Source organism: Tachypleus tridentatus, chromosome 7 (assembly GCF_004210375.1).
Source record: "Tachypleus tridentatus isolate NWPU-2018 chromosome 7, ASM421037v1, whole genome shotgun sequence".
Lineage (NCBI taxonomy): Eukaryota > Metazoa > Arthropoda > Merostomata > Xiphosura > Limulidae > Tachypleus > Tachypleus tridentatus.
This window is the reverse complement of record NC_134831.1, coordinates 707,585-731,513: the sequence shown is the minus strand read 5'-3', so window position 1 is coordinate 731,513 and position 23,929 is coordinate 707,585. Positions and strand designations below refer to the sequence as shown.

At 34.8% G+C, this 23,929-nt stretch overlaps 1 protein-coding gene across 5 annotated transcripts in view; it reads right to left on the bottom strand.

Moving 5' to 3' along the window:
* Positions 1-23,929, bottom strand: part of LOC143254955 (uncharacterized) — a 140,154-nt gene that overhangs the window by 9,437 nt on the left and 106,788 nt on the right. For 3 of the 5 annotated variants that reach the window (XM_076509879.1, XM_076509881.1, XM_076509880.1), the window contains 2 exons: positions 8,367-8,435; positions 6,267-6,384 (listed from right to left, as the gene is read on the bottom strand). The exons of 1 other annotated variant lie outside the window; for it this stretch is intronic. The gene's annotated coding sequence lies outside the window, so the exon portion shown is untranslated. The remainder of the gene's footprint in view (positions 1-6,266; positions 6,385-8,366; positions 8,436-23,929) is intronic. One more of the 5 variants, XM_076509878.1, reaches the window with a different exon arrangement.

Genomic DNA, 23,929 nt, shown 5'->3' with positions numbered 1-23,929 from the left:
AGTAAATTGTATAAAAACAAATACGTAGTTTGAGGGTTATTTTACCTTACTTTACCTTCGGTACCATTATCTGCATAAAAAATAATTTATTTTGGTGTAACTTCGGTACCATTAAACACATAAAAATAATTTATTTTAGTGTAACCACGGCACAATTATCTACATAAAAATTAATTTATTTTAGTGTAACTTTGGTACCATTACCTGCATAAAAAATTAACACTTTTATTTTAAACACTTATTTTGTTTGTTTGTTTTGAATTTCGCGCAAAGCTACTCGAGGGCTATCTGCGATAGCCGTCCCTAATTTAGCAGTGTAAAACTAGAGGGAAGGCAGCTAGTCATCACCATCCACCCCACCTCTTGGGCTACTATTTTACCAAGGAATAGTGGGATTGATCGTCACATTATAACACGCCCACGGCTGAAAGGGCGAGCATGTTTGGTGCAACTTGGAATCGAACCCCCGACCCTCAGATTACGAGTCGAACGCCTTAACCAACCTGGCCATACCGGGCCATTAAACACTTACCTCTACACTTCTATCTCTCCTGTATGAAATTAAGAATTAGGATTTCTTACAGATAATCGAAATTGACTAATATAAAACACAATAATAAATGTCGCACGTTCATGTAAATCAGATACTAATTATTTTGTTGTATTGATTCAATTTTAATTATCTCTAAAGTTTCTTTCTATTATTTATTAAGAGTTGACATATACACAGCAGGCCAAAATCGTAAGGCCAGTGAACATAAAAAAAAAAAGTGCATTTTGCGTTGTTAGACTCAACCACTTATTTCAGTAGAGCTTCGAAAGATGAAAATAAGAAAAGGAAAAAAAAAAAAGTTTTAGCATTTAATACGGAAAATGTGAACACTGTGAAATTAGCCTAAATACTAGTTGGTCAAAAGTTTAAGACCATATCAAAAACAAGTCCTAAACAGGGTAGAAATGCCCAACAAGAGGTCTCAGTAGTGAGTTGCACGGCCGTCATTGCGAATAACTGCAAACATTCACTTTGGCATGGTTGATATAAGCGTTTACAGAAGGATGGCTGGAATGTTATTCCAAGTGGTGAAGATGGCTTCTCGAAGATCGTGCACTATTTGGAATTGACGTTCATTTCTATAGACTTCCCTTGCCATCCACCCCCAAACATTTTCAATGGGGTTCAGTTCGGGCGAACACGCTGGATGGTCCAAAAGAATCACGTTATTCGCCATGAAAAAGTCCTTTGTTGTGCGGGCACTGTGGATTGCAGCGCTGTCCTGCTAAAAAATCCAGTCATTTCCACACAAGCGAGGGCCTTCAGTCAATGAGGATGCTCTCTCCAACATGCCAGTGTAGCCAGCTGCTGTTTGATGTCCCTGTATAACATGAAGCTCCATTGTTCCATGGAAGCAGAAAGTACCCAAGATAATGATGGAACCTCCTCCACTGTGTTGTGTAGAAATTGTGGGATATCCTTATTGTGCCAATAACGTTGGAAGCTATCTGGACCATCCATGTTTCTACGTCCCATGTTTGGTGCTTCTCAGCAAAGTTTAACCGAGCTGTTTCGTGGTGTGGAAGGAAGCGTGGCCTTTGAAGACGTTTACGGTTTTAAAAACCTTTCTCTCGTAGATGCCGTCTTATTGTTCTTGAGCTGCATTCTGCGTCCGTAAGGGCCTTAATATGGTTCGACGATCGGCTGGTGTCTTGCTGGACAACCCGTCAAATCCTCCTGCTTAACGCTGGCGAAATTTTCTTGGGCCGACCACTTGAAATTCTCATTCCGTATTTCTCAGGGTCTTTTAAGAAATTTGCATCAGCAGTTTTACTACACCCAATCTCACCAGCGATGGCATGTTGAGAGAGACCTTGCTTTTGCAGCTCGACAATTCTGCCACGTTCAAACTCTGTCAACGTTTTAGCCTTGCAAATGTTTTTACCCAATGTAACACAGAAAATGTTGACAACGCTAATGCTTGAACACAAATTTCGTTACGTGTTTACCGATTAACGCTTTGTTTCAGTATGGTCTTAAACTTTTGACCAGCTGGTATTTAGGCTAATTTCATAGTGTTCACATTTTCTCGATTAAATGCTAAAAGGTTCTTTTTATTTTCCCTTTTTTTATTTTCATCTTTAGAAGCTCTACTCAAATAAGTGGTTGAATCTAACAACGCAAAATGCATATTTTTTCTTTATGTTCATTGGCCTTAAGATTTTGGTCAGCAGTGTATATATATATATTTTTAACTTACATGTTTATTCGGTCATTGAGATATATTATGTGACTTTGATATCTCCCAATCATAAACCAATAAATGTATATAACATGAATGATTTTGATTGAAATACAAATATCTTAGCAGAAGAAAAACAACCGGAAACATAAAAACTGTTGGTTTAGAGCATGCGTAGAATGGGAAGATTTATTTTCATAATGATGTTTTTCAAAATTGAAGAGCATATCAATCCTGATTTGTCGTGTTGAATCTTCACGTACAGAGGGTGCTTTCTAGGTTTTCAACTTTGTTACACTGAACCACTGATACAATTAACAACAACAAACGAGACTTCGGTGTTGGGTTAATTAACCTTCCCAGTTAAGTTACAGACCTAGTACCGGCGTGATGAGCAGAGCACTGAAGTGACGTCATGTTCCTGAAATGAAGGTAAAACTTCATATTCTCTAAAAGGGTGTGTGAAAAACACGATATCATCCAAATAAGGGTGTGTGTGAAAAAACATGATATGCAAAATAAAGTGTGTGTGAAAATCATGATATAATCCAAAGAAGGGTGTGTGTGTGAAAAACGTGATATCACTCAAACTAAAAAGAAAAAAAAGAGAGCGTATTTGAAAAAGTTGTATTTTCCAGAAAAGGTGGGTGAAGAACATCATATTATCCCAAAGGAAATAGGTAAGCTTAATATTTCACTAAAATGAGTTGATAAGTGTCTTATTCCCCAAACGAAAAGTCAGTAATTTATCTTCATTTGCCTTCGATTAATTCACTTTCTTTATATGCATACATGTTAATAGAATGGTCACACTTGTCTGTGTGTTACGTTATTCTGTTAAAGAATGGTCAACGCATATGTTTATAGAATGGTCACACCCGTCTGTGTGTTATTACTCTATTCAAGAATGATTGACGTGTATGTTTATAAACTAGTCACACCTGTATGCGTGTTATGTTATTCTGTTTATGAATGGTTACAACTTTCTTTGTGTTATGTCATTCTGTTAAAAAATGGTCATTATTCCTAGTTTAACCCATCATTCTCTCCATCTTTAAAACGTTAAAACTGGGCTTCGAGACCCGCGGTAGGAAGAGCACAGAAGACACATGGTGTAGCTTTGTGTTTATTGAGAAACAAACAAGAAACAATTTTGTATCCGACCACAAGATTTGTTTGTATTTTATCAAAACGTAGATATTGAATTAAAAGGCCCAAGAATGTAGCACTTGTTATTTTTATTAATATTTTTTCATTCAGGAAAAACTATAAAATTTACTGCTTGTATTTCGAGCCAGTAAAAGTCTCTCGCGGTACATAAACGGAATATTGATTTTACCTAGACCTGCAGATGGCCGAAAACGCCAAACATAATATACTCATTTCACAATCAGCCAGTCAATATACATAAAAATATGCATAACCAAGTCTGATAATGTTCTAAAAACAGAAATATATCGTTAAAACGTAACTGCAAATAAAAGGTGAATTACATGCTCTAGAAAGCAGTTAAAAATAATTAATCAAAATCAGATAGTTGCTAAAACGTTGTCTTCAATTTAATCCGCGTAATGAATATAAAAGTTAAGATAACTAGCGGGAAATAGAAATCACAATAAAAGCAACACTTTAACTCAGTTGTATTTTTTCACACGTAACAACCAATTCCTATTGGGTGAAGTCGCATCAGATGTAGTATCATTTCGTTAGATGAAGCCTCTCGTGTATTTTGTTATGTTTGTTGTTACGTGCGTATGTATCAAAATGTGCTTCTGCACTGTGCCAATCAGAAGTATCGATACCCGAATTCAAGCGTTGTAAGGCCTCTGACTTACTGCTGACTCACTAGGGGACGCGCATACTCTCGTACCTCTTTTTACTCAGTGATGTCGAGAAAACCCACTTCTAGAGAAAAAATATATATGTGTGAAAACGGCTCGTTTGGGTTGAGAAATTTTTTTACGTTCACAAAGAACCTGACGATGACCAAAGGTCGAAACGTTGTTCGCTCCTCTACGTAAAAAATTTTCTCAACCCAAACGGTCCGTTTTTACATGTATATTTTTTTCCTCTTCTTACTGTTACGTGCTAAGTATGTTTGTGTAACTGTTACTTAAAGATAGTTTTTTACATGAAATTCTTCGATGACGTACGTGAATGTAGCGCATGCTCAATACACACCTTGGTGTTATCAAAGAGGATGCCAAGTATATTCTCATATACCATGTTTGTGTAAGCGTTACTTAATATTTCGTAAGTGAAACGTCAGTAAGCACTAATAAATGGTAGACTTATTTATCATCATATCAGGAATATGCTTGTCTAGAATGTAACCCTGAAGAGTCACGTGGTCAGGTTCAGTTGATGTATGCTTAAACATTCTGTCCGTACTAATTTAACACACTATCTACACTGCCTTTTTGCTCCTATCATAGGCCCCATCAAGGAAACATTTCCGGCTTTTCAGCCTTCTCTGTAGGGTCGCATGTGGTAAAATACCTAGAAAAACACTGTGTAAGATTCTGTAGTATAATTTCAATTTTCTGAGGATGTTTTTGAGCTGTATAACAGATTGTTAAAGCATTAATAGTTTTGTTTCTTTTTGAATTTGGGACAAAACTATAGGGGGACTATCTGTGCTAACCGGACATAATTTAGCAGTGTAAGACTAGAGGGAAGGCAGCTAGTCATTACCACCCACTGCCCACTCTTGGGCTACTTTTTTACTAACGAATAGTGAAATTTACCGTACATCATAACATACCCACGGCTGAAAGAGCGAGCATGTTTGGTGGGACAGGAATTCGAACCCGCAACCCTCAGATTGCGAGTTGAGCGGCCTGACCATGTTGGGCCCGTTAAGGCATTCAACCATTTTTAGTATTTCGATACTTTGAAACTGGACAAACTCACAAACGTTTTGGTTCAAGTGTGATGGAATGATTAACTGAAATCGTTTTTGTTTCTCGTCAGTCGAATTTAATTTAATCTAACTAAAGAAAGATAATAAAAATTATGCTAAATATTGACTTTAATAAAAACACAAACAAACGTAACAACTAATAGATTGCGGCCAACGGTTAACAGCAAGAGATTGTAGGCTAACAATTAAAGATATTGTTTTTTATATGACATTCGTTGAGGACGTAAGTAAAAACAGCGCATGCTCAATACGCGCCATGGCGTTGCTGTCAAAGAGGATGCCAAGTATATTCTCATTTTTCATGTTTTCTTTAATAATCGTCAAGAAATCTAACATATTTTATAAGACATCAACCTGAACAGCGTGTGAAAATAATAGTTAAACTTCTAAAATCTAAAATTCGGGTTTGGTTCCACGTGACGGGCACCCGTAGATAGTCCATGGTGCACTTGGTGCACTGTTGTCCTGAGCCAAACAAACAAAAAGAGGAAATTAAGAAATGCACCAAAATGGGTTTAGTTACAAGTTACACGGCACAGCGGGATGTCTGCGAACGTACAATGCTAAAAAACGGCTTTCGATAGCTCTGGTGCGCAGAACACAGATAGTCCATCGTGTGCTTAATTACAGAACAACAAGATATCTCCTCAATAAGTAAAGTCGTAGGTTTTCAAGAAGTGAAATCGATTGTTTTTAATTTCAGAAAATGAAAAGTTACTTTCTCTAAAATATCTATACTGTTGTCTAATAAACATTGTTTAGCTATGTTGTTAATATACATTGTTGAGTTACATTGTTAATGTATACTGTTTAGCTACATTATTGGTATAAATTGTTCAGTTATATTATTATATACACGGTTCAGTTACATTGTTGATCTATATTGTTAATATAAGCTTAAGAGGTACAACCTAGGTCGTTTCTAAATACTCGATATTTTATAAAAAATCTTTTTCGAACTCGGGTTTGGAGTAATGGTGATTTCTTTGGACTTTCTTTTTTCTTACAATTTTCATGTGAACCTTTTGTTTTCTTCTTTTACAATGAAAAGGAAGACATTAAGAATGTTACAACAAACAGCCTACGACATCTAGAGTAAAATACCGTACTTGATAAATTTTCATGTTTTTAACTCATGCCTTGTTGGATGGGGAAAAAAACAACAATAGACAAAATGGTTGTTGCTTGGATGATATATATTCTCCACAGCAGTGATTTCGTCGTTGCCTGTGGAAAAAATATAAAATGACAAAATGATTTATGTTCATATGAAGTAAACTGACTTCCTATTATTTTTTATATATGTATTTCTGAAAACAAAACAAGCAAACACCACATTAAAAGAGCGAGATAGTACAAACAGCCATGAGAAAGAACATTAGCGTTCAAGGAGAAAAAAATGTTATCAGGCGAGGGAGTTTCACTTGTGAAAAATAGGTGGGGCTGTAGTAGTCTTTACGTAAGTAAAAGAGTTCAACGTATATGGTATGAAGATAGTGGTTCTTCTTCTGAAATTCTTATCACTTGATTAAACAGAAACCCCAGAAATTCGAGATGTTTGAATAGACGTTTATTTAAACAGTGATTTACTTGTTTATTCCTGATTTTGAACTAATGAATAAGAAGGAAGGCAGTCAGAGTCGACAATACCCATCTCCAACTCTAGGACTATTCTCCATCGAGTAGTAGGATTTGACTACCATTCTATTAACGCGTCCAAGTGCGGAACGCGCGTACGAGGCAACAAGTCCTGAGTCACGAATCGTCGGGGTCACGTACAGGGCACGCTAATTACTAGGTTATGGCTGGTTCAGTTCTTAGTGGACACAGAAATGATTTGATTCTGATCAATGCATAATCTCTGTGGTGTCAACAGTTACTTGTTTAACAATCTGTTATAGTACCTTAAGTTCTAATGCTTTAGAACATGTATGCTTTTTATGCAAATGGTTCTTTTTAACACCTGAAATTATTCATCAGAGCTTCCGGGTTCTAATACCAGTATCTATAAAGAAAACACGTGGTAAAAGCTGTACACATTGTTGACTGTGGGTTTTACAGGTAGTGTTAAACTAATATTCTTTTATTTTTTAAAAGCTATATATGCAGTTGTTTTAGTAATTAGTTTTTACAGTTCAAAACGGAAAAATCAGCCTAAGAATCTCTAAACCAATATTGCATTCAAAACAATAAACATACTAAACTTAGACCCCTGATTCCTGAACTTCACTTATATATATAATCTCTTTAGGTGTTATTGAAGATATAGGGTGACACATGATACAACTATAAGACAAGAGTATGAAGGTTAAAGATCTACGGTAACACATGATACAACTATAAGACAAGAGTACGAAGGTTAAAGATCTAGGGTGACACATGACACAACTATAAGACAAGAGTACGAAGGTTAAAGATCTAGGGTAACACATGATACAACTATAAGACAAGAGTACGAAGGTTAAAGATCTAGGGTGACACATGACACAACTATAAGACAAGACTATGAAGATTAAAGATCTAGGGTAACACATGATACAACTATAAGACAAGAGTATGAAGGTTAAAGATCTAGGGTGACACGTGACACAACTATAAGACAAGAGTATGAAGATTAAAGATCTAGGGTGACACATGATATAGCTATAACACAATACTACGAAGGATGAGGTTCATATTCCCGGACTTATATCACTTTTCTACCTGATTACAGATGTCGAAATTGCGAGAAAAACACATTTTGTGGTCTATAAATAGTTTTAGAACTAAGTTTAGAGTTTTGTCTTGTCTACACTGGGTATAAGATATCATAAGGTATGATTGAGTACTACCATGAGTTTGGATTATTTTGTTTATAGCCTAAAGCTGCCTGCGCTGTAACCACTGCGGAAATCGAACTCCAGATCTTGTTGTCGTAAGCTCTCAACGGGTGTGGACTATTGATATTACACAGATATACACCGTGCTCCAAGCACGACTTCTCCCCAGTGGCTCTGAAGGTTATCATGACAAAAACAGGATTTCGATATCCATGAGGGACATCATCTAAAGAACCCATTGTGCAGCTTTGTGCTTAATAGTGAAGAAACAAATACAAACAAACGTCTGTGAATAAATATTTTATTTTCAATGTCACTCTCTACTCCGCACAACAAACATTTGTAAACATAATGTGTCCTGGTGGGACAGTGATAAGTTTACGGACTTACAATGTTAAAGTCCGGAATTCCTTTTCCCAGCGGTGAACATACACACACGATAGCTCAATGTGGCTTGATCTAAAAAATAAACAAAACAGATATAGTAGAATTATACTTCTATAACCTGAACATTTTGTAACCTCTAAATAGAAACAGACTAACATGGATTATTATGAATTAAAAATATATTTAAATAGAAAGAAAATAAGAATACATCGGTCCAGAAAATGTTAGCGAAAAGAAAGAACGAATCTACAAATAGATTTATTAACCACTGAATAAACAAGGTGTTTCTTATTCCAATTTATAATAACCTGAGTATCACAATTTTCTTCGCATTTGACGTTATTCTAACCTCATCTCATTTTTCTCGCTTCTTCCTACTTGTCGACCCTTTACGACCCATCTGTCCAAAATGTCATATTTTTTCCCTTGTTTTTCAAAGCGCTGCCTCTTTCTTGTCCTTCCCTTCGTTGATTATCGTTTGTTGTTGTTTTTTAATCTTTCAATCTCCTCCTGGTCTAAAGACCCTTACCTCTCCCTCTACAGGGCTTTTGATTTACTAATTTAAGATTACAGTGTAAAATAACTTGCATTAATTTGCAAATTTTGAACATCTTTTTCAAATATTTCAATAGATACAAAAAACATTTGTGACATGGCTCAACATGACAGTTGTCTAACTAAGTACTTCATCAAAACAAAACAGACAATCCAGGTCATGTAGAATAACCTATATTACACAATACACCATCACAATATAAGTATTTTCATTTCTTTCATGAAGTTCAATCTATTATTTTTACACCGTTGATAACCTATGTTACACAATATACCAGCGGGTCCGGTATGGCCAGGTGGTTAAGGCACTCGACTCGTAATCTGAGGGGCGCGGATTCGAATCCCCGCCGCACAAACCATGCTTGCCCTTTCAACCGTGGGGGCGTTATAAAGTGCAGTGAATCCCACTATTCGTTGGTAAAAGAGTAACCCAAGAGTTGGCGGTGGATTGTGATGTCTAATTGCCTTACCTCTAGTCTTACACTGCAAAATTAGGGGTGGCTAGCGCAGACAGCTCTCGTGGAATACATTTGTGTAGGTTACAAATCAAAGCCTTTTTTTATTATTCTTAGGTTTAATTATGTCCATGTTTGTTAAATATCATATCATTACACTCAATGTCTCCGAACCCCAAATTCCTCCTTGAAAACACTTTTTGTGAACCCCAAAGCACAATACAACAGAATAACTCGAGAGGATAACGCTTTTAGAATCTGCGTCATTAACTGGTTTTAACAATAGCCTTTTATCCTTCTTTCTTGCATTTCTTATTTCGTTATATTTTATTACACTTTTGTAAAAATTAATTTACCCCTTTTTATTTTATTTTATCTCGTGTCCATAACCTCCAGTCTCACAATAGATGTCCTGGTTCTTTGTAATTTCTTAAGAAACGTTTTATACCATATGTTTCGTTATATTGTTTCTTTTATACTGTGATGCAAAAAAATACTTTTTTTTTTTTGTATATTAGCAAAATCCAATAAATGATATAGTTCCTGACTTAGCATGGTATTCTTGGCATTTTGCCAAGACAGTCACACGATTTCGTTCGGTATGAGATTAAGTAATGTTAACCATAAATCAACATAGATGACAATAAATTAGATATTATTTCACGTGAGAAAGGAAAAAGCATCACTGCTTCTTTGGTAATATTATGTTCCATAAGAGACAATTCAACTTTTATATGGGTAAAGAAGATTCATGACTTATAAACCTTCGTTGATGAGATATAACAACGGACAAAAATATTCAGTGCTACAAAATAACTTCGTCGATTTTGATTAAATGATGAATTTAGCTCCCCCTTTAGGTTTTCGTGAGGAAGCTCGGAATGAACTTTATTGTATGCGCATAAATTAAGCTTATCAATCATAACGCAGAAATAACTTGATTTAAACATGTATACTTATTTCAGTTTCTCATTTTACAAATAATAAATATTCAAGATGTTAAAATGTTCTCAGAATAGGCCTAGTGTGAATGATGAGCTGTAAGGCAACAGGAGTAATGATACAAATCAAAGTTTTGAAAACTCTTTGTCTACTTAACCACCATCTTAGCCTCGACTTCTTCATGAATAAATCTATCTGTTCAATCATCCATCCGACCATTTAACGCACATTATAACTTCTAACAAAAGTATTAAAGGAACTAAAGTTGTCTTTAATGTTAGAATGCCACTTTAGGTTTAGTGAGACTGAATTATCATTTTTACTCCTTGAATTTAGGATTCATCAACATTTTTTATTAAAATGCTGGTACATGTATCTTTTGTTTTTGTTTTCTTTTTACTTTATATGTTTTTCTAATTGTCGAATATTTTAAATTTAAATTAACATACAGATTTAAAAGTAAACTGAGTTTCCTAAGCTGGCATAATGTCGTGAAATATTATTGGAACTACGGCCAAATATATTGTTGATTGCGTGGGTACCCAACTGATGACTTAATACATTTTGATATTTATATATGTTTTTGCTTTATGGTATTGCATACTCAACTCTCACGTCACACACATTTGATAGTTCAGAACATGCTTTGCGGCTTTTCAGCATAAACCTTGAATCTTCCGGAGCGCAGCCCATCACAGTAACCCAAAATACACACTCAATCAACTAAATTGGTAATTATAAATATTGGAATTCGAAGTTATAGAAACTTAAATAAAGTAAGACTGTAATCACTGTTAATACTCTCTAAGATAAGACTTGTAATATGACTGTTTTAAATCAGAGGTATATGACAAGGGGCTACTTTAGATATGTTACAATCAAAAGAAATTAGATCAATCTTATCCTTTTTCGATGGAGGAAACAACGCAATATGAGACATGACATCTAAACGTTGTCTTATTGAAGTGACTAACAGCAATGCTGATAAAAGACGAAACATTTAAACGTTGTCTTGTTTAAATAACTAGGCTAAGTGGCTATGACAGAAAAGACAAACGACTCAGGCATAACCATCCTTAATTTAGAATTACTGAACAGAAGACGGGAAACCACTAAATAGTCTCCACCACCCAGTGGGCGATCCTAAATCGAATATTGACTGTCACGATTGTAACTTCTCCCACAGCTGAAAGTGTGACACGTGTTAACCGACATATCATGTGCTAGACCTTGGACATGTCAGTACGCTGCCCGAAACCGTAAGAATTAAAACACAATCGACAGAATTTTCATGATAGAAAGTGAAGCCTAGTAATGATTGAAGCTTTGACACTCATGATAAAGAGATTATGTTGAATGATAGAGTTTGTTCATTTAGCCATTCTTTCGTTTTTAAGGTCAGCTGTGTTTCTTCAGTAGACAACTTGTCACCATATGTTGCTCTTACTATCACTCAGACTCTCAATAGATCAGGAACCAGCAAGTCCTGGTAGTTCAATAGAACCTGGTTATTACGCGTACTTTTCAAACCGGCAGCGCCTGTAGCTGTCACAAACGTTATTTCTGGCGGAAGTATTGGAACAGTTACTGTCACGACAGACGTTATGATTTGATTCATAAACCAATAGCATTAAATGTAAACTCTGTAAATGGTTGTGTGAAACCAATACCTTCAAATAAGAGTTCTGTAAATGATGGTGTAAAACTAATATCTTCAAATATGATATCTATAAATGGTATGAAATCAATTATTCAGATTTAAGCTCTGTAAAAATGTAAACTAAATACTTTCAAATGTGATTTCTCGTGATGACGAGAAACCCTTTTGAAGTAAAAATGTTTTCTCAGGACGGCTGGTATGGGTATTAGTATTTTAAAATAAAGTACAGAACAGCTTTTCGACCTTCTTAGATCATTTTCACGTTAATTTAAGGTCAAAACGTTGTTCTGTACTTTATTTTAATTAATGTGCTAATACCTACACCAGCCGTCTTGAAAATACAAATGGGATTTTTATTGATTATTTAACATTAATAACTTTACGTATCAATTTTGTAAGTTGTGTGGTATTTATGTAAATGGTATGCTTCACTGTCAAATACTTTAAACGTTGCACGTGAATCTAAAATAAAATAATACAAAAAACATCGACTTTAAACTGTCAACCATTTTGTTATGTTAACATAGTCCATGTTTCTAAAAGTTCGTATATTTTAATTCTCACACTTTAACTCATTGTTACAGAACACTCATGCTTTGTTAAGCCTAATAAAAAATCTACCTTGTACTCTTAAAGTAAAACATAAAATGTTTTAGTAGAAAATATCAGCCTGTGCATTAAAACGTTATATAGAAATATTATATTATATACTTTCAGTACTATTAGTTTCTGACAACAAGAGAACGCTTTTCGTTGTGGAAATAAGCTGTATACTAAAGATAAAGAGTCAGTAAGTGGTGTCTAAGGTCCCCATAGAAAATGATGCAAGATTTTGGCAGCAGTAACAAAAGAAAAAAATAAAGAAAAATTGTGTTCAGTACGTTCGCTTGATACTTCCTCTGAGAACGAACAAAGGAAAAATAATTACACGTGGGAATTTGGAAACCAGTTCTTGATTTCAAGCCATAAGATTGGGTTCAATACTTGCTACCAAGGTAACTTAAGAAAAAAAAATTGGTTCAACGGTTGCAAAATCTTTAGGCTTAGTTTCTCACTCTCTGTGGACAATGTTACACCGAATGGTGTGTAGGTGTGGTATCTATAAGAACATTGTATCATGGGAACAAACTCTAAGATTAGATTTCACTTTATGTAGTTTTTCGGATGATTAAAGTCTTAGGTTTTACATATGATCCAGGAGAGGGAATTTATTTAGGCTTAGTTTACTTCACAAACCTAGGCATTAGGGAGATATCCAATTTTCTTTTCTAATACGTCATCGTTTAATTTAGGTTTCAATACTATAAATTATCGATGTAATAACTTGAAAGATTTTAGTTTTTCAACTATCGTCAGTTTATCAATGAAAAATTTTAAAGTTGATAATTTAAAAAATATTTAATTTAACAGTTGATGTCAACTGGTACACAAGGTTCTATAGTTTTCCTACATCGTGTGCTAACTGTTGCACATAATCAGTAAACATCCTTCTTTAGTGCTGAATAAACATAACTATAAAACATCCTGTTGGTATTGGTGTTGTTGTTGTTCGTAATTAAGCACAAAGTTATACAAAGGGCTATCTGTGCTCTGCCCACCACGAGTATTGAAACCCGGTTTTTAGCGTTGTAAGTCTGCAGATATATTGCTGTGCCACTAGGGGTCCTAAAACCTCCAGAAATTTAAATGACAGCCTCCAGGAAAGTACACATGACGATATATTTATGGAGCAGTAATTCATATGAATTTAAATATAATTTTAACTATAATATCCTTTATCAACGAGAAATATATTAGGCTTAAGTTTATCCAGATATTTTGAGTTATTGCGTTTTATCTGAAACACAATTTTCTGCAATAAAGATTATTACTCGATATATACTGTTTATTTTGTTCATCAGTTTTGAAAAGTTATCGCCAGATGCATTTTTAAACTAGATGGGCACTCAGTATAGCCCACACATTTCCACTAAGCAGCGTTGATTTTATTCGGCCCTCAAAAGCTGTCAGAATGTGTTCGTGTGTCCATTGTTATTAACAGACACAAAACACTTTTGGCAGAATTACTATTCTTCATAAGTTTACCAAGTTTCACCAAAATCCGATAATTTTTGATCGAGTTATAGAGCAGAAAATGTGTAAAAAAACTGGTCCTTGTAAATAGGAATTTTTTTTCGTGACCTTGTTGTGAACCGACCCTCCATAAACTAATCTCTTCTAAGTTGGGTCATAGTCCAAATTTATATATTTTCGTTAAAACCTATTCAACTGTTTTCGAGATATTTTACTGACAAACACATCCACGGAGGGTGAAAACAGTGGCGGAAGTAAATATCTAGAAATCTATACTTTACAACAAAGTAAAAGTTCCTACAAAGCCATTCAACCACCTTGTAGCGTAACAATATATGTCACATTTTGTATCACAACAATATATCTTCCCATGTTATAACACAACAATACATTTCACACTTTGTAGCACAACAATGTATCTCACCACCTTATAACACAACAATACACCTCACACTTTGTAACACAACAATATATCTCACCACCTCATAGCACAACGATACATCTCACATTTTGTAGCACAACAGTATATCTTATCGTCCTATACCACAACAATACATCTCACACTTTGTAGCACAACAATATATCTCACCACCTTATAACACAACAATACATTTCCACTTTGACGCTGACGTTATATCCACCGCACCACGCCTCGCGGCGCGTGACGCGACAGTATATCTCACCACCTCATAGCACAACGATACATCTCACATTTTGTAGCACGCGACAGATGTAACAGTATATCTCTCACCGCCTCATCTACGTCTCACGCGCGTGGCTGACAGTATCTCACCGCCTCCTATACCACAACAATACATCTCGCGACACTTTGTAGCACAACAATATATCTCGCCGCAGTATGACACAACAATACGCCTCGCGGCGCGTGACTCACCACCACAACAATACGTCTCTCGCGCTTTGTGGCACAACAGTAATATATAATCCCGCCACCTTACACAACAATACATTTCCACTTTCTCGTCATGGCACATGACGTTGCATCTCGTTTTTTGGCACAACGGTTGTAATCTTATCGTCCTATACCACAACAATTATCTCATTTGTGGCACCACCACCTTATAACACAACAATACATTTCCCTTTGACACCCACCGCCTTATAACTCACATTCTGTGGCACAACAACATATCTCATCATCTTATAACACAACAATACATCTCACATTCTGTGGCACAACAACATATCTCATCACCTTATAACACAACAATACATCTCACACTTTGTAGCACAAAAATACATCTCATCACCTTATAACACAACAATACATCTCACACTTTGCAGCACAACAATATATCTAACCCTCTGGAGTACAACAGTACATTTTTTTCTTTACTTATGTTATAATCCACACGCGAATACTAAGCTTGTATAACTAAATGAAATAAAAGACGTGACAATTTTTTGTTTATCTTTAAGTTCGATATGTTTGAGTTTACTTTCATGTAACAATATTCTTCTGCCGTTAATATTGAACTAAAAAAGCTGGAATAACATATTCTTGGTTTTTCTTTGTTGAGAGCGACCGGAGTTCCAGTTCTATTCATTTTCCATCTTCATTTATTTTGCAAGCGAACGATCAAGATTATCTTCCATTAAATCCTGCATGGACAGGGGTGTTAAGACGTTCGACGCGTAATCTGAGGATTGCGGATTCGAATCCCCGTCGCACAAAACATGCTTGCCCTCTCAGCCATGGGGGCATTATAATGTTACAGTCAATTCCACTATACGTTGGTAAAAGAGTAGCCCAAGAGTTGATGGTAGATGGTGATGACTAGCTGCCTTCCCTCTAGTCTTACACTGCTAAATTAGGGACGGCTAGCACAGATAGCCGTGGTACAGCTTTGCGGAAATTTAAACAAACAAACAAATCTTGCTCTTAGTGGCAACAGAAAACGAGAAAATTTAAAGTTATTTTCATTAAGAAAGAATGAACAGTAATTAATCTCCAATATGGCGTGTACAAATGTTACCTGTCGTTTTGGTACCTTAAGATCACTGAATTAAAACTATTCACATAGTCGTACGTTGGCTTACTATTTATTTATGGCAAGGCCAATAAAGCTATCTGCTAATTTTGAGCTACTGAACACAGAGAAGGCAGCCAAGAACTGCTTTTAATTTAAAGTGTTAAACTAACACACAGTTTCACATGTAGCAAAAAGATTTCCATAAAATCTTACATCTCACCGAATGTTTTCAACATTTCCAGCTGTTTTGGTAACTTACCAATCAAAAGTTAAGATGAGCATGCGATGTAGAAGGAAGACAATTTGTTTCTAATGTTACTGTTATATAATTTTTGTTTGTTTTTTTACACATTTTTCTCGATACATTTTCAAGCACTTTACGATAGATGGCGAGAAAATTTTGTAAACCAAATCTATACAACACACAGAACTGTGTAAAAATTGACAAATCAAACGTAAAATGCAACTAAATATAATATAAAAATTCTAAGCATTATATCTTCTCTTCTCTTATTTTAACCCAACACATAATTTCACGCTCAGTAAGACAGATTTTATTATGGGCTGTTCTGCACTGAATTTTTGCCACATTTCCAGCTGTTTCGGTAATTTACAAATGAAAAGTTAGGATAAACATTTGAAATAAAAACTGCTTGCGTTTTGCATTTGTTTCTCCCTCGAAAACGTAAATACAATGCAGTTAGATTTAGTTTTTACTCATTTGTTATGAGTAGAAGTTTCTGAGCGAGCGATGGTTCTTAAAGCATTGCCTTTGAGCTACTTAGCTATAGCAGCTGTTACAAGTTTCAGTGTTACATAGATTCATTTATTCAACGTTAGAGATTCTATTGATTTTCATCTACAAAACAAAAGCTGTCAGAAAATGAGAGGAGAGAAGTGATCTAAATATACCGTTTTATACAAAGAGAATCTAAACGTATATTAATGTGTTATTGAACATAAGCCCGACGCATACTATACTTTAACTATAAGTCTGACATATTATAACAACACATTGTTACCTGTAACTTCGAAATGCTATAACAACACATTGTTAAATGTAAGAACTGAAATGTGAGCCTGACACACTACAGCAACACATTGTTAACTGTAAGTCTGAAATACTATATCAACACACTGTTAGCTGTAGGTATGGCATATTTTAATAACTTTTTTTATAACTACAAGTCTAAAAATTCCATACAAACATATTTTTAACTGTAAACCTGAGAAATATTAAACCAACAAATTCTGATAACGTTCAGACTGAGAAATATTATAGAAATAAACTGTTAACTGTGAGTCTGAAAAATACTAAAACAACGCAGTTTTATAACTACAAGTCTTAAAAATACTAAAGCAACGTTTTTCTAGCTGTAAGTGTCAAAAATACACTGTAAACATATCCGTCTTCCACAACTGTTTTGAAGCGCACCCCACAACTACCGTTAACACATTAAACTGAATAATTCGATGCTCTGTTACCACAATGAAATTTTTCTGTTAATATTTGAAGACAAAGTCACAATGAGGAAAACTTTGTTTTTGTAAAGAAAGCTTCGTTAATAATCTAAAGTTACACGATCTACGCGATTCGTGTGAAGTTACACGTGTTTCATGAAGATTCGGTAAAGAGCACGAGGCAACACGTGGAGCATGTCTTCGTTTCTGAGCTGTATTAGAGATGATTATTGGACAAGCAAAGCTTGGCATTATAAATTAAATATTAATATATATATAGAGAACAAGAGCTAGCTTACCTTTACTGTTAAAATGTTTCTTTACGAGTACAACATTTGAGAATGTAACATATTAAAATGAAACACTGTAATACATACTGTTCCGTCAGGAATTATATAAAATAATTTTATCCACCGTCGAAAACGAAAATTATTGATTGTGAATGAAAACCAGGTTATTACACGTTTTTGTTTGCTTTTGTTAAGAGGTAAGTTCTAAATTTGTCGTGGAGACGTCTATGGGGTATAAGAATCGATTTTGTTTGAGTTTTACATTGGTTGCATATAACAGTTCAGAGTGATTTATCTACCACCTGCTTAAAATCATTTAAAGAAATAACGTCATTCAAATTATTTTTAAAACACTTAACTTAGTTGAAAGTATTGGTGAATACCAGAGGTTAAAATAACGTATTGGAAATTATATATGTTATTAAGTTATGTAGCAGGAAATACTAAACAAAATTGTATTCATTGATTTCTTTTATAAAATTATATTTAAGATATTTCATAATGTTCTAAACAGTGATACATATATTTACTTTTCTTCACTTCTAAAGGAATCGCGCCGAAGTTCTTACTACAGTTGTTTCAATAATATGGTTTGTTGTATAAAGTTTACTAGTAACTGTTATTTACGTTTTAAAATATACATACTTGATATGGCTTCTACAAGTTCATCAACCTGTCACGTGTTCAAGCCTTTATCACCACTATTTAATTCAAGTTTGTTTTTGTTCAAAACCAAAGCTTCATAATGGGCTAACTGCACTGTGTCCATTGCAGAAATCGAACTCTGAAATGTAGTGTTAAAGTCCTTTAAGCTTACCGTTAAATTACAAGGGGGCTAATTCATTTTAAACCTCGCGTCCCCTAAAACGAAAAAAAAAAAAAATTGTAAGATGATTGTTTTATTTATTGATCATAGTTTGTTTGTTTCTGAATTTCTAGCAAAGCTACACGAGGGCTTTCTGCGCTAGCCATCCCTAATTTAGCAGTGTAAGGTTAAAGGGAAGGCAGGTAGTCCTCACTACCCACCGCCAACTTTTGGGCATCTCTTTTACCAACGAATAGTGGGATTGACCGTCACATTATATCGCCCCCACAGCTGAAAGGGCGAGGTGTGACGGACGAGGATTCGAACCCGCGACCCTCAGCTTACGAGTAGAGCGCCCTAACCATCTGATCATGCCAGGCCAAGTGATCATAAGCTTACGTTTAAAAACTCTTATCGTAATCAATCAACTGAGTGAAAGTTTCACTAGTTAAACAATAATAGTTAAATATGACACGATTAATTTTTATCACGTCTTGCGTGTATATATAAGAGTTTTAAAAACATTTATCTTTAAACAAACGTCCCCTGTTGGGACAGCGGTAAGCCTTCGGATTTACCAAGCTAAAATCCAGGGGTCGATTCCCCCGGTGGACACAGCAGATAGCTCGATGTGGCTTGCCTATAAGAAAACACACACACACACACTTAAATATTTTAAGAGAATTACTGAACGTAGATCTTCATTCAGTAAACATTAAATACTTCGATAGATGAAAACCTCTTGCCATTTTTTGATCGGTGTAACAATATAGGTATATCGGTGTTGTACAAAAGGAATACAATGAACAGAATATTATAAGCCTTACAGTGTATCAAAACAGAATTAATAGAAACCATCTGAAGACTAAATATTCACAGTATATTGGAATAGCATGAATAGAAACCAGAGAATATTGTAAGATTCAGAGTGTTTCAAAACAGGATGAACAGAATGGTTCCTCATGTATTTCATGTTGGGCTTGGTGTGGCGAAGTAAAAAACACACCCGAACTGTGAATACGAGGGTTATGCCAAAAAACGTTTTTCAGTTGCAACTTGATGTACACCTAAATATGAAACAAGTTTACTAGTGTATTAAAGTAATCATATATAAAGCGTTTTGGTTTACGTGGTTTATACGATAATTAATAATATTTTGTCATTACCCGCGAGAGAGTACATCGTTCTTCGAATTATGATCCAATTTAAATTCCATTTAAAGTTGTTATCATACGTTTATTCTATAAGTTAGTTATGGTCCCTAAGTACCGTAACTGGTAAATGAAATATTTAAAATGGCATAATCTAATTTCAAAGGCAATCAAGTTATTCTCAGACGACGCACATCACTGTGTGATGGTTTATCCAACACGTTATCCATGTTCGGTTACTTAAACTAATCGTTCTCGTCATGCGTGTATGTCTTCAATACAGCCTCTGTGACATTTAGCATCGAAAAACGTACGCCAGAAGAAACTGTGCCAAATAAAACTACTAATTACAGTGTTTACAGAGAATAGATTTAAACTGGCAGTTAGTGATTACGCCTTTGGCATTTATTATATGCATTAACAGAGATTAGAAAACGACATATATCAAGTGGATATGAAAGCAATGTTACCATTAGCAGTAAGAAAAAGGTAAGATAATATATTCATACCAAGTTCTACTTTTAGTGAATAAATCATCGTAGGATTGATTGCTATGTCAATATTAACGGTGTGAATTATTTTTAGTACCGTTTCAATATTAACGGTGTGGATTATTTTTAGTTCCTTTTTTATGTCAATATTAACGGTGTGGATTATTTCTAGTACCGTTATGTCAATATTAACGGTGTGAATTATTCCTAGCACCGTTTTTTAATGTTGTTTCGGTATTCTTCGAACTCTATACGAAATTTTATATTTTATTTTTAATATATACATATATGCTTGTACAATCGTTTGTAGATAAATCTGTTAATATTATTATTTTTTATTAAGTTTCTTTCTGTAGTAAAAACCAAGACATAATGAAATGATTCTATGATGTTTCTATTTCTAAATTTGGCTGATACACTTGTCCAAAGGAACTACAAAGTTCAGGTCTTACTTTTAATCTTTGACTATCAATGAACCTGAGCTAGCAACTGTTGTCGTGTGATTTGATTCTCTAATAATATAAAGTTTGTAAGTCGTGATCATGAAATTACATTTTCTAGCAGCATGTAGAACATTCGGTGGGGTTAAAATGAGAACTCTATTTGAGAATGTTACGAATACCAGGAGAGGAACCCTCTCTCTTGAACCGAGATCTTTCACCAGCAGTGGGAAAACAGCTGTATCGAGAGATAAATAGCCGTCTAGCTGGGTTGTCTCGAGTGTACTTTCCACGTAAATATCAAATGATCACTTCCAAGTAAGCAGAATTGTAGTGACAACAGCTTAATTTGATTTTTTCTTTCTTTACCTAACACAACACATCGTAACATATACTTTCGTTACTTTAATTCAATATGTTCACAACTTTTACTTAATTTTAGCCTTGTTCAAGCCTAGCTCTCGCGAGATTTGACGATGCTTCACAGGGTAAGAATCTAGTCGAATAGTTTTCTCTCTCTCTCATAGTTATTTGAGTCTTAGTGTTTATATACTCTTTCTCTCATAGTTATTTATGTATTAGTATTTATCTACCCAGGAGGGTCAGGTTTTGTGGACCTCTTCTTCCTTCCTTTGTATTTGTTTCAGCAACTGTCAAGTGTATTTATACATTGTACACGAGGGCCAAAGTAACCCACACTTACTCAGGCCCCTATCAGGGCAATGTGCATGAATTATCTACATATAGACTTGGTGCAAGTAAATCACTTTTCTTTATAGTTTCATAATTACTTGCACTTTCATTAGATAGGTATCAACTATAAAAAATTCACATGAATCCCTTTAAGTGTTTATTAATTAACCCCCTAATGTGGAGTCGAGTTTATAGGTGGCTTTTTATTCATTTAGAAAATATATATTTACTGGGGAAGGGTGTTTAGAACTATCCACACTATGTATACAGTATCTGTCTAGTTCGCTTACTAGTTCATTTTTTCTCCCATTTTTGTCAAAATAATTTATTGTACAATGTAAGAGTCTATCTACTATTGTTTCTATGTGTGCTTATTTATGCAGGAATTCTGATGATGTAGTTTTGGGTACTTTATAAGCTGTTGTGAGTAGTGTATTTTGTATTGTTTGTAATAGTTTTTTACTTATATTTATCCATGCAGGGGCTGGATAGTCAATGACGGGTCTGATGTAGGTTTTATATATTTTTATGATGTTATCTGCCGTTGTTCCACTATATTTACCAGTTAGACTCCTAGCATAGTTTGTTCTTCGCCAAATTTTTGTTCTAATATTATTTATGTGGTTTACCCACGTTAGTTTTGAATCAAATATAAGTCCTAAAACTTTTGCAGATGTAGCAGTCTGAAGGAGTGCTTCATTCATATAGAACTCTGGTCGTGTTTTTTTATGTTTAATTAACTTTATGAATACTGCGAGTTGTGTTTATTTTGATTATATAATTTTGTCAATATTCACTTATTCTATTTAATTATAGACGTATGTTTGTGGCTGCTATGGTTGGTGTTGGTGCACTTTTCCAGGCAGGCTGTCACATCGTCAGCGAACTGTGAGGAGTATCCATGATTTGGATCTTTTATTAGAGGCATATTATTACGTACATGATGAATAGGATAGGGTTAACCACCCCTCCTTGAGGGTCAACAGCTTGTGGGGTAAAACACTCAGAGAAGGTTCCTTCAACGTTAACTCCACATATTATGTTTTCCAGAAAGTTAAATAGCCAGCGAATAGTTCCCCGCGGTAGTCCCATTTCTTGCATTCGGAACCGGAGACCGTTATGCCATACAGTGTCGAATGCTTTCTCAATATCGAGAAAGTAAGCGACAGTGCATTCTCGTTTATTAAAACTATCAACAATTGCTTAGATAATCTGACTGAATTGTGTGAATTTTCTGAAACCATTTTGGTTTCCTGGTAATTTTGATGTTATCTCTAGGAATGTGGAAAATCTGTCACTGATTATTCTCTCAAGACTTTTGCCTACTCAAATGGTCAGGGTGATCGGTCGGCAGTTATTTGGGTTATTGTCTGGCTTTCCTTCTTTATGGAACATTAATATATTTGCATGCTTTTGTTTTTTTGTTGAGTTGTGTTTGTTTCAGACTTTCTCGAAAAGGTACACATAGCTGTCCCTAGTTTTGAATAGATTAACTACAAAAAAGACAGTACCCACTGCCAACTTTTAAACTATTTTTGTTTCACCGAATAGTTGGAGTTGACCATTACCCTTATAACGCACCCATGGCCTCAAGGGTAGAGCGTGTTTTTGCGACAAAGTTTCACAAAAACGTGAATTCACGATTCAGACACGCGAAACAATGAAACATACTTCGCCCATATAGTCGTACAGTCTCGAACTGGAACGGGAAATAAATGTTTTAATGTTATTATTATTATTATAAAATAGTATAGAACTTTTTTATTAATTTATAATAAATTATTCGTTATAACAAAAGTATTAAAGTATTATTGATGCAAAAGTCTCATTTAGGCTTTAAAAGTAACAAAATATAATATGAATTGTTCCAGGTAAAGTACTTGGAATTAAAGTAAGAATAAATTAAAAGATCCCAGTGTAAAAAAATGTTTTATTCAGGTTGAAATATTAAAATAAGCCAAAAGGAGCTCTGACGTAAATAAGACCATAGGAATATGACTTTAATATGAGTATGGAAATTGTGATGCAACTAAAGCTGAAGGATTTTTGACGTAACGAATTACAATGTAAATAAGACAACAGAGACTGTGATTGGTGCCCACTGAAGTGATGTCGGCAAAGCAAGAACTGTATTTGATGCTGTATGACAACATTCTTCAACAGATGTCGAATGACCATTAATCTATCCACCGAATGTCAAATGATCATTCATTTCTCCATCAAATGCCAAATGACCATTAGCCTTTTCACCGAGTGTGAAATGACCATTAAGTTCTTCGACAAATGTCGAATAACCATTCGTTTCTCCACCGAATGTGAAATGACCATTAACTTCTTCGCCGAAGGTCAAATGACCATTACTTTCTCTACCGAATGTAAAATGATGATTAGTTTCTCTACCTCAGTATTAAATGACCGTTAGCTTACCTACTGAACTGTTAAGTTTTTTTGAGCCAATCACAGAGCGCAATACAGCAGTATTGAGAGCAAAGCAATGTTTTGGCATGTTAGTGTAGCCAAGGCCGACTAGCTTGGCATAATCCGTCTTTAGTTTGT